Source organism: Callithrix jacchus, chromosome 5 (assembly GCF_049354715.1).
Source record: "Callithrix jacchus isolate 240 chromosome 5, calJac240_pri, whole genome shotgun sequence".
NCBI classification, from domain to species: Eukaryota; Metazoa; Chordata; class Mammalia; order Primates; family Cebidae; genus Callithrix; species Callithrix jacchus.
Window position 1 is genome coordinate 164793915 of NC_133506.1, and position 14317 is coordinate 164808231.

At 47.1% G+C, this 14317-nt stretch overlaps 1 protein-coding gene across 2 annotated transcripts in view; it reads right to left on the reverse strand.

Annotated features, from left to right (window-relative positions):
* ERICH6B (glutamate rich 6B) overlaps positions 1 to 7164 on the reverse strand; it is a 90275-nt gene extending 83111 nt beyond the window's left edge. For both annotated transcript variants that reach the window (XM_035302603.3, XM_035302604.3), the window contains exon 1: positions 7115 to 7164. The gene's annotated coding sequence lies outside the window, so the exon portion shown is untranslated. The remainder of the gene's footprint in view (positions 1 to 7114) is intronic.
* Positions 7165 to 14317: the final 7153 nt, after the last annotated feature.

The window sequence follows — 14317 nt, forward strand, 5'->3', positions numbered from 1 at the left end:
CATTGGTCTATATCTCTGTTTTGGTACCAGTACCATGCTGTTTTGATTACTGTAGCCTTGTAGTATAGTTTGAAATCCGGTAGTGTGATGCCCCCCGCTGTGTTCTTTTTGCTTAGAATTGACTTGGCTATGCGGGCTCTCTTTTGGTTCCATATGAAGTTCATGGTGTTTTTTTCCAGTTCTGTGAAGAAAGTCAATGGTAGCTTGATGGGGATAGCGTTGATTCTGTAAATTACTTTGGGCAGTATAGCCATTTTCACGATATTAATTCTTCCTAACCATGAACATGGAATGTTTCTCCATCTGTTTGTGTCCTCTCTGATTTCGTTGAGCAGTGGTTTGTAGTTCTCCTTGAAGAGGTCCCTTACGTTCCTTGTGAGTTGTATTCCAAGGTATTTTATTCTTTTTGTAGCAATTGTGAATGGCAGTTCCCTCTTGATTTGGCTTTCTTTAAGTCTGTTATTGGTGTAGACGAATGCTTGTGATTTTTGCACATTGATTTTATATCCTGAGACTTTGCTGAAGTTGTTTATCAGTTTCAGTAGTTTTTGGGCTGAGGCAATGGGGTCTTCTAGGTATACTATCATGTCGTCTGCAAATAGAGACAATTTGGCTTCCACCTTTCCTATTTGAATACCCTTTATTTCTTTTTCTTGCCTGATTGCTCTGGCTAGAACTTCCAGTACTATATTGAATAGGAGTGGTGAGAGAGGGCATCCTTGTCTAGTGCCAGATTTCAAAGGGAATGCTTCCAGTTTTTGCCCATTCAGTATGATATTGGCTGTTGGTTTGTCATAAATAGCTTTTATTACTTTGAGATACGTTCCATCGATACCGAGTTTATTGAGGGTTTTTAGCATAAAGGGCTGTTGAATTTTGTCAAATGCCTTCTCTGCGTCAATTGAGATAATCATGTGGTTTTTGTTTTTGGTTCTGTTTATGTGGTGAATTATGTTGATAGACTTGCGTATGTTGAACCAGCCTTGCATCCCCGGGATGAATCCTACTTGATCATGATGAATAAGTTTTTTGATTTGCTGTTGCAAACGGCTTGCCAATATTTTATTGAAGATTTTTGCATCTATGTTCATCATGGATATTGGCCTGAAGTTTTCTTTTCTCGTTGGGTCTCTGCCAGGTTTTGGTATCAGGATGATGTTGGTCTCATAAAATGATTTGGGAAGGATTCCCTCTTTTTGGATTGTTTGAAATAGTTTTAGAAGGAATGGTACCAGCTCCTCTTTGTGTGTCTGGTAGAATTCGGCTGTGAACCCGTCTGGACCTGGGCTTTTTGTGTGAGGTAGGCTCTTAATTGCTGCCTCGACTTCAGACCTTGTTATTGGTCTATTCATAGTTTCAGCTTCCTCCTGGTTTAGGCTTGGGAGGACACAGGAGTCCAGGAATTTATCCATTTCTTCCAGGTTTACTAGTTTATGCGCATAGAGTTGTTTGTAATATTCTCTGATGATGGTTTGAATTTCTGTGGAATCTGTGGTGATTTCCCCTTTATCATTTTTTATTGCATCTATTTGGTTGTTCTCTCTTTTATTTTTAATCAATCTGGCTAGTGGTCTGTCTATTTTGTTGATCTTTTCAAAAAACCAGCTCTTGGATTTATTGATTTTTTGAAGGGTTTTTCGTGTCTCAATCTCCTTCAGCTCAGCTCTGATCTTAGTAATTTCTTGTCTTCTGCTGGGTTTTGAGTTTTTTTGATCTTGCTCCTCTAGCTCTTTCAATTTTGACGATAGGGTGTCAATTTTGGATCTCTCCATTCTCCTCATATGGGCACTTATTGCTATATACTTTCCTCTAGAGACTGCTTTAAATGTGTCCCAGAGGTTCTGGCACGTTGTGTCTTCGTTCTCATTGGTTTCGAAGAACTTCTTTATTTCTGCCTTCATTTCGTTGTTTACCCAGTCAACATTCAAGAGCCAGTTGTTCAGTTTCCATGAAGCTGTGCGGTTCTGGGTCGGTTTCTGAATTCTGAGTTCTAACTTGATTGCACTATGGTCTGAGAGGCTGTTTGTTATGATTTCAGTTGTTTTGCATTTGTTGAGCAGTGCTTTACTTCCAATTATGTGGTCAATTTTAGAGTAGGTGTGATGTGGTGCTGAGAAGAATGTGTATTCTGTGGATTTGGGGTGGAGAGTTCTGTAAATGTCCACCAGGTTTGCTTGCTCCAGGTCTGAGTTCAAGCCCTGGATATCCTTGTTGATTTTCTGTCTGGTTGATCTGTCTAGTATTGACAGTGGAGTGTTAAAGTCTCCCACTATTATTGTGTGGGAGTCTAAGTCCTTTTGTAAGTCATTAAGAACTTGCCTTATGTATCTGGGTGCTCCTGTGTTGGGTCCATATATGTTTAGGATCGTTAGCTCTTCTTGTTGTATCGATCCTTTTACCATTATGTAATGGTCTTCTTTGTCTCTTTTGATCTTTGTTGCTTTAAAGTCTATTTTATCAGAGATGAGAATTGCAACTCCTGCTTTTTTTTGCTTTCCATTAGCTTGGTAAATCTTCCTCCATCCCTTTATTTTGAGCCTTTGTGTATCCTTGCATGTGAGATGGGTTTCCTGGATACAGCACACTGATGGGTTTTGGATTTTTATCCAATTTGCCAGTCTGTGTCTTTTGATTGGTGCATTTAGTCCATTTACATTTAGGGTTAATATTGTTATGTGTGAATTTGATACTGCCATTTTGATGCTAAGTGGCTGTTTTGCCTGTTAGTTGTTGTAAATTCTTCATTATGTTGAAGCTCTTTAGCATTCAGTGTGATTTTGGAATGGCTGGTACTGATTGATCCTTTCTATGTGTAGTGCCTCTTTTAGGAGCTCTTGTAAAGCAGGCCTGGTGGTGACAAAATCTCTGAGTACTTGCTTGTTCGCAAAGGATTTTATTCTTCCTTCACTTCTGAAGCTCAGTTTGGCTGGATATGAAATTCTGGGTTGAAAGTTCTTTTCTTTAAGAATGTTGAATATTGGCCCCCACTCTCTTCTGGCTTGTAGTGTTTCTGCCGAGAGATCTGCTGTGAGTCTGATGGGCTTCCCTTTGTGGGTGACCTGACCTTTCTCTCTGGCTGCCCTTAGTATTCTCTCCTTTATTTCAACCCTGTTGAATCTGACGATTATGTGCCTTGGGGTTGCTCTTCTTATGGAATATCTTTGTGGTGTTCTCTGTATTTCCTGCAATTGAGTGTTGGCCTGTCTTGCTAGGTGGGGGAAGTTTTCCTGGATGATGTCCTGAAGAGTATTTTCCAGCTTGGATTCATTCTCTTTGTCCCCTTCTGGTACACCTATCAAACGTAGGTTAGGTCTTTTCACATAGTCCCACATTTCTTGGAGACTTTGTTCATTCCTTTTTGCGCTTTTTTCTCTGATCTTGGTTTCTCGTTTTATTTCATTGAGTTGGTCTTCGACTTCAGATATTCTTTCTTCTGCTTGGTCAATTCGGCTATTGAAACTTGTGTTTGCTTCGCGAAGTTCTCGTATTGTGTTTTTCAGCTCCTTTAATTCATTCATATTCCTCTCTAAGGTATCCATTCTTGTTATCATTTCCTCGAATCTTTTTTCAAATCTTTTTTCAAGGTTCTTAGTTTCTTTGCATTGATTTAATACATGATCTTTTAGCTCACAAAAGTTTCTCATTATCCATCTTCTGAAGTCTAATTCCGTCATTTCGTCACAGTCATTCTCCGTCCAGCTTTGCTCCCTTGCTGGTGAGGAGTTTTGGTCCTTTCTAGGAGGCGAGGTGTTCTGGTTTCGGGTGTTTTCCTCCTTTTTGCGCTGGTTTCTTCCCATCTTTGTGGATTTGTCCGCTGGTCGTCTGCGTAGTTGCTGACTTTTCGTTTGGGTCTCTGAGTGGACACCCAGAATGTTGATGATGAAGTATTTCTGTTGCTTGGTTTTCCTTCTACCAGTCTAGCCCCTTCGCTGTACGACTGCTGAGGTCCGCTCCAGACCCTGCTTGTCTGGGGTGCACCTCTAGTAGCTGTGGCACAGCGAGGGATGCTACCAGTTTCTTTTTCTGCCCTCTTTGTCCCAGGATGATGCCTGCCTAATGTCAGTCTTTTGGATATAGAGGGGTCAGGGAGCTGCTTGAGGAGACAGTTTGTACTTTATAGAGGTTTAATTCTTGAGCTGTGCACTCTGTTGTTCATTCAGGGCTGTTAGGCTGCTATGTTTTATTCTGCTGCAACAGAGCTCGTTAAAACCCCCCCCCTTTTTTTTTTTTCTCAAATGCTCTGTGTTGAGGGGTTTGGGCTTTATTTTTGGATGTCTGATCTAGTGTCCTGCCCAGCTAGAAGGCAGACTAGCCACTGTTTGGCTGCCGAGGCTCCGCCCTGCTGTTGTGTGATTCGCGCTGTTCCTGCAGGCTCTGCTGTGGTCTCCGCCACGCCATGCGGCGGAGTCTCTTTGTTGTAGCGTGTTGCCTCAGCAACAGTAGGCTGCGTCAGCAGTGGGCGTGTATCTCAGTAGGGACGGGTTGCCTCGGCAACGACTGGCTGCGTCAGCAGTGGGCATGTATCTCAGTTGGGGCGGGTTGCCTTGGCAACGACTGGCTGCGTCAGCAGTGGGCGTGTATCTCAGTTGGGGCGGGTTGCCTCGGCAACGGCTGGCTGCGTCAGCAGTGGGCGTGTATCTCAGTTGGGGCGGGTTGCCTCGGTAGTGGTGGACGCCCCTCCCCAACAGAGCGTCTTGGACCGTCTGCTCGGGATAGTTTGAAATCGCGGTTTTGTTCGTCCCACTGGGTATCCCAATCCCTGCAATCCCCCGGGCTGGGCTACTGTGCAAGTCTCGTTCAGTCTCAAGTCCAGCCCTCTCAAGTCTCAGGTTGCCGGTTCAACAGGGCACCCGGACAAGCGCGCCCTGTGGGGATTGCTGGGTAGGGCCGGCCGCCGCCGTCCCGGCTGCCGGCTTTGCCAGGCAGACCTACTGCCTGGCGTCCCGTGTCTTTTTTATACTTGGGAGTTTCCCCGTTCCGTGGGCAACAAAGATCAGTCTGGAAATGCCGCTCTGACTCACCGTTTGCGGATTCATTGAGAAGAGCTCCACTCCTGGGTTGTTCTCACAGCGCCATCTTGAGTCCCTCCCCTAAACTCACACTTTCTATTAGTGGGATAGGAAGAATGTAGGCATGTTTCTATGCAACACAGAAGTGAAGAGACCGATAAACCACTAAGATCTAGGAGGAGACCAGGTGGTGCTCACGGATTCTTGGCTGAGGTCTGGAAGGGCTGAGGAATTTGCCGCCAGGGTCTGTCTTAGCAGGATATATCGGCCCCATCTCCAACAGGAGAAATGGGAGGACAGGGCTTCACCCTGTCTCCTGGCGCAAGAGAAGCCTTGAACTTTGGTGGACAGCTGTACGCGTCCCTTCCAACCAGGTACCTCAGTATATTCACAGGCCTTCTTTTTCTCTGCAGGATCCAGTACATATTTCCGCCAGCTCCTCCAAAATGGGAATTTATCTGGAGTGCTACCCTTTCTTTGGAATTTCCTTATCTCTTCATAGCAAGTCTATTCACTCATTAAAACCCAGGTCAAAGTCATCTCATCTGGGAAGACACGAATGCTCTTCCAGAAGGAGTCTCTCTCCCCACCGCTCGGTCACCGCCTTTCTCCTATCGCACTTCTCCTCGGCTTGTGTGTCTGCCTCACCCGTGAGACTGTACCCAGCACATGTCAGGCACGCAGCAGGATTTCCACAGAAGGATGTGGACTGGATGGGTGCCCCAAGGGAAGGAGAGGCACACAGGAGGCTGACCACAAATGACATTTCTGCTTTAGACTTGTCAGCCCCCGTCACTACAGTTTCCCTCCTGCTATGAGGAAAACTCAAGAGATGAGTGATGGGTGGGCTAAGACAGCAAGCTGGGAGCTGGTGAAGATGGAATGGGCAGACCTTGGCTGTCAGTGGGCTTTTGCCAGCTGATACTCAGAAACCCTAGCTGCATCAAGGCGAGAAGCCTCATTTCTGTAAAGGACTCCAAGGATTCCACGGTGCTCTGCAAAGGTAACGCGTTCTTGTTGCTGCTCTTTTCCTCTACTGTAGCTGTTTATAACCTTGTTCATTAACTGGCAGGATTCTTGGCTGAAGTCAGTCCGCTGCCTTCCCCCACGAGGGGAACAACTGATGACCTATTTCTGTGAATTCCATGGTGCCAGGCCTGGGCTGATCTGGACCCACATTAATACATGCCAGGGGGCAAACACTGAAGTATGTTCTGGCAGACCCCTTAGACCAGTCGGTGCAGTTTTTAGCAGTATAGACACCCAGTGCACTCATTACAACAAGATTTCCTAGGGCCTGTTTTATAAATAGAACTTCAAATAGATTCAGGTTTGAACTATCAGGGAGGGTGACTCTGAGCCGTCACTTGGCACAGAACTCTTGGAAAACCCTGATCGTTGGTCACTGCTCACCATCTCCCTAGAAGACCAGTGAGGACTGCTGTCCCCGCCAACCCCTCACTTCAGAGAGGCGGGGAAGGGAAATTCCAAGCTGAATGCCTTGCATTTGGGCCACAGGAGTTGCTCTACGGGCGAGGTTGGAATTTTGGATCTGGGGAATTTCTTCCTGGTTGGGGGCAGATCTATGCAGGCTGTCAAGGAAGAAGTCCTACTGTCCACACTCACACTTTCCCCGGAGCTAGGGGCTCTCTGGAGGGAAATGACCCCTTCGCCTTTATTTGTAGAAATATCATGGCCCAACAACGGCCTTCACCATGGGGAGAAGCTGGGTCAAAGCTGAGGTCAGAAAGACCAAGGGAGGCCGAGAAAGGGCCAGAGAAACAAAGAAGTCTCTGTGCTTAGTGCTGCTTTGTTGCCCAGACCCTGCACTCTGCTCCCCGTGGTCTCCCTTGGAGGAGGAGAGGGGGACAGGAGAGGAGGGGGAAGGAGGAGGAGGGGAGGGGGATGGGGAGGAGGGGGAGGAGGAGGGGAGGGGGGCAGGAGGGGAGGGGGAGGAGGAGGGGGAAGAGGAGGAGGGGAGGGGGCAGGAGAAGAGAGGGAAGGGGGAAGAGGAGGAGGAGGGGAGGGGGGCAGGAGGGGAGGGGGAAGGGGGAGGGGGGGAGGAGGAGGAGGAGGAGCGCGTTGCTAACGTGCGCAGCCCTTACCCGAGCCAGGCGGTCGTGCGCATCCACCGGATCTCAGGCCCGGCGTCTGTGGCGGCTCTCGGTTACCATGGTAACCGTGCCCGCAGCCTCCCTGCCCCATCTAATCTCGCGTGTCAGTGGGTGGCGGGAGTTCTAAGCCTTTGCACCTGCCGTCGCCTTCCGGTTCCCATCGTCTCTCCCGGTGGGGAACTGCCTGGACCGAGCGTTATCTTCCTGCCGTCTGCGAGGAGGTCGCCTGGGTCAGGGGAAGTCGCAGCCGTGGGGACTGTTTCCCTGAATGGAGACTGTTCACCTCAGACCGCCAGGCCGGGACTTTCTAGAATCCTGGGGCCCAGCGCTGAGCTCGTGGCTGCTTAGATGGAGGGATGGGACATGTGGCTCTCACTGGAGCTGGTCCCCAGGACAAGGCCCTCAGCAGCCTGGATGACCACCCCTCTACCCTCCAGTGCTTTCCAGGGCTGCCCTGAACGAGACAGTCCCACCAAGGACTCTGGTCTGGGGCCAAGGGTTGGAGAAAGCCAAGTTCCCACGCCCTGGGAAGGACGTGGAGCTGCAGAGCGGTCGGTGGGGAGGAGGCTGGGCTGGAAACGGTTTCTATCCGCGTGGGCATCTATCCTGGTCAGTCGTCACAGAGGTTTCAGAGGGACCTCAGTCGTTGAGGTGTTTGCAACTAGCGCTTTCATTTCCCGTTCTAGATAAACATTCACTTTTACACCTAAATTCATTCTTAGAATTTTTTATTCCTTTTCTTGAAGAGGGTCCATCAAATCGTATAGGCTCCGGGTGTTCACAAAACCTGAACAATCATGAGTACCTTGCACGTGTCAGGTGTTTGCTAGAGGGTTTTTCAACATTGTCTCTTGCTCCCTGTGCAAGGGTCTTGGGAGGAGGGTGGGAATACTTCCAAAAAAGGGAAGTTCAGTGGAAGAGTTGTGGGCACAGAGAACCCAAGGCTCACCTGCTTGCTGATCCCACAGGAGCTAAGCACGTGGTGGGTGACAGATGACGGTCTGTGACCCTCCCCCTCCGGAGGTGGAGAAAGTTGGAGAAAACTGAAGAGTGGCCAAGTCCGCACCAGTATCAGAGGGTATGGGGAGGAGTCTGGGAGGAACGGGAAGACAGAGGTCCTGTGAAGTGTCCAAAGGACTCTTTAGACCACACTCCAGGGATCTCTTGAAGCACCAAGGAGGAATTTGAGGCTCTGCCGATGATGGGGATGGTGATGAGGATGGAAACTGGTCAAAGACGACTTCTGAGAGCTGCACCTCTCAATTACACTCACGGGCAAGGCCTAGGGCTGGCTTGGGGAAACTTCTATACCCCCTGTTGTCTCCATCGGCCTCACCTGGATCTAAGTAAAACGTGTTCGTTGTGCAAACACCGCTCCAGGCAAGTTTCCGAGCCCCCCGCTTCCAATAGTCCCTGCACCTGAGTCGCGGTCACACAGACATTTCCGTGTCCACTCACTGGTGGCTGGAGTCTTGTCTGTTGTCATAAGACCTTCCAGAAGGTGGTGCTCATAGGTTTTGTTTAAAATGTTTTTTTGTGGATTGTCTCATTACATAATTTATCGATATTTTATTAAACACTTACTTGGCGCTAGCGTTGTTCTCGGAGGTGTTGGAGACACGAACTGAGCAAAACAGACTACATTTCTGGTTTCAAAACAGTTTTTAAAGTTGTAATGTTTATACTCTCAAGGTGAAACTAACAGTGATGTAAGTTCCTCCATTTACGTTGCTGATATTATGCTGCATTTACTACAGCTGCACATTTTTCTTTCTCTAGACTGTAAGGCTTGAAGGAAATACAGATTCTTTTATTATTTGGCTGGGGAAAGAATTACCTTTTATCTGTCTGTGTAAGCCGCCTTCTGAGATCTAGCCTTTCACTAGGGAAACACCAAATCTTAATTTGGATAATTTCAAATTGTTGTTAAACATCAGCTGATCATTCTGGGGGGTCTCAGCTCTTTGGGTTTGCCTGACATCTGAGTAAATTCATGGCTCCTTTTTACGACAAATTCTGATAGGTCTTTCAGGTATTCCAGTGACCTGCCTTCAAGTAAGGGTGAAATGGACTTTGGGTGAAATTTATCAGACTCTTCTGTGTTTCATTAAAAAAAACAGTCAGCCCAGCTACTTGACCATCTACCCCAGAGAATATGTACAAAGAGCTCGTCTTGCTGAAGGCAAGTTTGAAATCACAGTTGCAAGAGACAGGATGAGGTCCACGTGAACTGCCCGCTCCCCCAGGTTCGGCAAGCTCTACGCTTGTTCCAAGTTAGATTCCCGAAGGCAACATTTCCAGGACATTTACCACACGGGCTTGGCTGCTTCACTTATCTGTGATTGAAGAGTGTGCCCTTGGTTTTTATGGCAGGCTAACATAAAAATGGTCATAAAACAAGTGTTTCTGTACTTTGGCAGAAAGATCTGTTGAAGACATCCACCCTACGATTCCGTGCTTTTAATGTAAGGATGCACAAGAGCCCCAGATCCACGTCTAACCACCCGCTTGACCTGGCATTTCTACCTGGACGTTCTGTAGGCGGATGACGTCTAACGGGGCCCTGACTGAACTCCTGATCTTCCTTCACCATCTGCTCCTCGCTCAGTCTTTGTCATTCAGGAATCAGCAGCTCCGCTGCTCAGACCAAGCAGCCAGAACCATCTGGAGTCCTCTTTCTCTCTCTCCAGGCGTGCAACGTGTTATCAAGCCCTGTTGCCTCCATATCGGATAGCTTCTCCTTAGCTTCTCTGGACTGGGACACGTTACAGGTTCCCTGACTGACCTCTTGGCCTCTGCCCGCTGTTCTCCTACGTGCCTGTCCAACACAGCAGCAGGACCATCCTTTAAAATGCACCTGGTCCTAACACCTCTCCACGCAAAGTCTTCCTGTGGGTTTCCTTCGTCTTGGGAGGAAAACCCCTGAGGTCCCCACTTCCCATCCTTCCCTGCCCTACCCCTGACTTGACGTCCTTGTCATCTGTTCCTGATTCATGTTGCCAGGGCCACGCTGGCCTCCTGTGTCCCCATCTCTGGGCCTGGGCACTTGCGTTTCCTTCTGTCTGGAAGACTCTTCCCTAGATATCCACACAACCGCTGCCCCTTCCCCTCTGTGACTCTCCTCAAGTGTCACCTCCTCGGTGGGGCTTCCTAACCCCCCATGTATTCAAACTGCACATGGGGGGAGCTATATGAAAACCACAGCCCCTCTCTCTTTTCTCCCATTCAGCTTTACTTTTTTTCTACAGCACCTATCACTCTCTGACACATGAGATAGTCTCTTTATTGTCTGTCTCGTCCTACGGGAACGTGGGCTCCCTGTGGGTAGGGATTTTTATCTGTCTGTTCTGGTCTGCTCACTTCTGTATTCCAAAACCACCTAGAACACTGCTTGGGACATAGTAGGTTCTCAATGCACATTGATTGAATGTTTAATTAAAATCTTATGGAATTTAGTGTCAGGAGAAAAAAGATATTTCATGTTAAAGCAGCATGTCCTCAAGACATGATCGATGCGATACATTTTGTAATTTACTTTTTGGTTTTACTACCAGCAAGCTCAAAGTCAAATACAGGAGGAATTAGAATTATGGTCTCATCCATGGCTTAGGAATCTTCTTCTATATTGTTGGGTGGTTTTTTTTTTTTTGAAATGGAGTCTCACTGTGTCACCCATGCTGGAGAGCAGTCGCTATTCACTGGTGCACTCACAGAGCATCACAGCTTTGAACTCCTGGGCTCAAGTGATCCTCCAGCCTCAGCGCCCCCAGGTAGCTGGGACTACAGATACGGGCAGGGTGGCTGCACCTGGCTCTATATGGTTTTTATCGCCCTCTCTTTCCTTTTAACTTTCATTTGAACAAATCCATGCATAGGTTCATCCTCAGGTACCACTCATGGACCTTTCAGGCTTTTTGTAAATGTTTGTCAAGTGAATGCATTGCAAACCATTTTAATCCCTTTTGGAAATAAGTGGGATGTGTATATGTAATACATTATTAATGATCTCTGGTATAACTAAAAAGTAATGGGCTAGAAAGCAGTAGAAGCTTATTAGGGGAGAAGAGCTTGGTGGGAAAGTTTTCCCTGTGATTTATGGCTAGGGTGAGTGTAGGATTCATCACCCAGACTGGGACCCTTGTGGCAGTGAAAAGGGAGATATGGATGATGCTGCTTGGACAGCAGGCAGGAACTGGGACCATTCTGGAAAACTAGGACGAATGGCCGCTTTTAGCAAAGGTTATTATTATTATTATTATTATTATTTTTTGAGACGGAGTTTAGCTCTTGTTACCCAGGCTGGAGTGCAATGGCGCGATCTCGGCTCACTGCAACCTCTGCCTCCTGGGTTCAGGCAATTCTCCTGCCTCAGCCTCCTGAGTAGCTGGGATTACAGGCACGCGCCACCATGCCCAACTAATTTTTTGTATTTTTAGTAGAGACGGGGTTTCACCATGTTGACCAGGATGGTCTTGATCTCTTGACCTCGTGATCCACCTGCCTCGGCCTCCCAAAGTGCTGGGATTCCAGGCGTGAGCCACCACGCCCGGCCCAGCAAAGGTTATTATTTACCAATAATAGTTCAAATGTATTTTCCCCTTTGACCATAGTCAGGAGTTTATTTAACCTTTCTCACCACACCTTACTCAAGACTTATTAACAACTTAGAATTTTAAAAACATTCATGAGTTAGGCTCTGAAGTTCAGAAAAGTAGACTAAGTAAAATGGGTTTCATTGCCAGGATGAAACAAAAGCCACTGTGAGGTGCCACCAGCGCTGAATGGAGACACTTCCTCTACATCAGAAAAGAGTTTCCACCGCAGATCGACTTTCGTTGTTTCTCTTCCAGCATTGACTTTGGCAGAGGATTTTTAAAACCTGGAAAAGAGGAAGCAGTGAAAAGCAACAGAATCAAAGGGGACAAACAGGAGGATACTGAGTAGAGTTACTCCCTGAGCCCAGAGAAATTCTGCTGGTTTCCACAGGCAGCCCCCGCCACTCCTTTCCCCTGAACTCCTGGGTGCACTGTGAGCTAGGTCTGCTGTCTGCCGATCCCTGGATGGGCAGAAGTGAGCGGGCCTCGCTTCTCTTCCTGCTTTATTCCCAAAGCCAGGCTTTCTCTTCTCTTCAGCTACTAGTCTCGAAATGACTCATTCAAGTCCAGTTCCTTAGGTTGCTGGTAGTAATGAGAGAACCCAGAGCCCAGCTGAAGTTTCCAGAGGTAACATCTATCGCTTTGTAGCATCTGCCCGTTACACTGTGGAGCCAAAGGAGGTTAGGCTGATAGCAATTTGCTTTTCACAAAACCAAGCTGATGGCTTCTTCGTACCTCACACTGTTCCATTGGCTGAAATGGACTCAGGGAAAATCTGTTTTAACATCGTCCAGATATTTCAGTTTGGCAGAATACTCTAAAATTGCCAGGGGCACCTTTTTTCTTCACAAAGCAGGGCGCTAGCTTTACCCTCTTTCAGAACCCAGGCACGGGGGCCTTGCTCTGCCCCGTATCAGCTTCTTACTCATCACCAGGGTCCGTGTGTCGTGTCCCGCTAGGTGGTGAGACTTCTCCATTCTTACTCTCATTTGGATTTCTGTCTTCTCATTTTAAGAGTGAATGGCTCTGGCAATTGAAACTCAGATAACGTTTTTTCTAAAGAACAACAGGGGCAAAACAATTTTTGAAAATTCTACCTTTTCATATATCGGTAGTTGTGTTTCCTCCCCAGGACTGCGTTTCCTTTGGTCCTTCTGTAATTGAAGAATGTAAGAACAGCCTCCAGGATGAATAGTTCTCTTACGTGTCTTCAAGCTCTTTGCTTCATCCCGCCATAAGAAATTGTACCCCAGGGTAACAGAGGTTAGGGATTATCTCCAGGCCCAGACATATCAAGAAGAACAAACAAATCACCTCATTGCTCTCTTGGTTTTACTATGCAGAGCCCTTAACCATGTTTGAGTGTCGTAAGAAAAAAATAATCCCTGAATAGTTAAAAAAAAAAAAAAAAGTAAGAAATCAAACACCATGTGGATCTTTGATCATATAGTAGATCTAATTCTGCTGTACATGGTAGCCCACATAGAAGTTCTTTTGTCTTCTTGTGTTATATCCTGCCTAGGAAATTTTAAACTCTGAATAACCTAAAAGTATAAAGAGGTATCTTCAAGTTCCTTCACCTTGTGTTTAGCAGGATGATCAGCTTGCATTTGTGACGGTCACTAGCTGTATGTGCCTTTGTGGGGAGCCAAGCACAATATGTTCCTCGTGGATGGGGGGACAGGGCTTCAGTCAAATGCTTGAGTAGGTGGGGGTCACTGCCTGAGCCCCTTGAACAAGGCAGAGACATTCCAACCCTAAGAACACTGCTTCTCTGGAAGCAGAGTCATGGCACGTCTGGTCTGAAGGAAGCTCAGCCATTGTCCCAGCTCAAAAGCCCTATGCTACCACCCTGGATAGACCAAGCCCTTTCTTAGACACCCCATAGCTACCAAGGAAAATCCTGAGCTGCCCCAGTGCTGATGACAATTGGTAGCAAGGCTTCTTCACAGTTCTTTCTGGGTCTCAGTGGAAAGCCCCACCCAGAAACTATTGGAAGAAACTTCTTAAGGTTCACTCTTTTGCAGAGTTTCTGGTTCTCTGCTAGCAGAGTGATTTGGGCTAGAGGTAAACTTCATATCATCAGCATTTAAGGTTGACTGGTTTTAACTGCATCCAGGGATTGAGAGAATTTTTCAAAGCTTTTCTCTCCTGACCACACTGAGCAAAGGCCGAGATGGGTGGATCATGAGTTCAAGAGATCGAGACCATCCCGGTCAACATGGTGAAACCCCGTCTCTGCTAAAAATACAAAAAATTAGCTGGGCATGGTGGCGCATGCCTGTAATCCCAGCTACTCAGGAGGCTGAGGCAGGAGAATTGCCTGAACCCAGGAGGCAGAGGTTGCGGTGAGCCGAGATCGCACCATTGCACTCCAGCCTGGGTAACAAGAGCAAGACTCTGTCTCAAAAAAAAAAAAAAAAAGAAAAAGAAACATTTTGCCTCTCAAGGCAAAGCTTTGCTGTAATAAAAAGATCATATAAGCTGCCAGTTGGCTCAGGCTCCTTTTGGATATCAGGTCCATCGAGGCAGAAGCACGGTGCTGCCAAATAGAGGACAGGTTCATTGCAGGCTGAGCATGAATCTGGGGGTGGTGTTC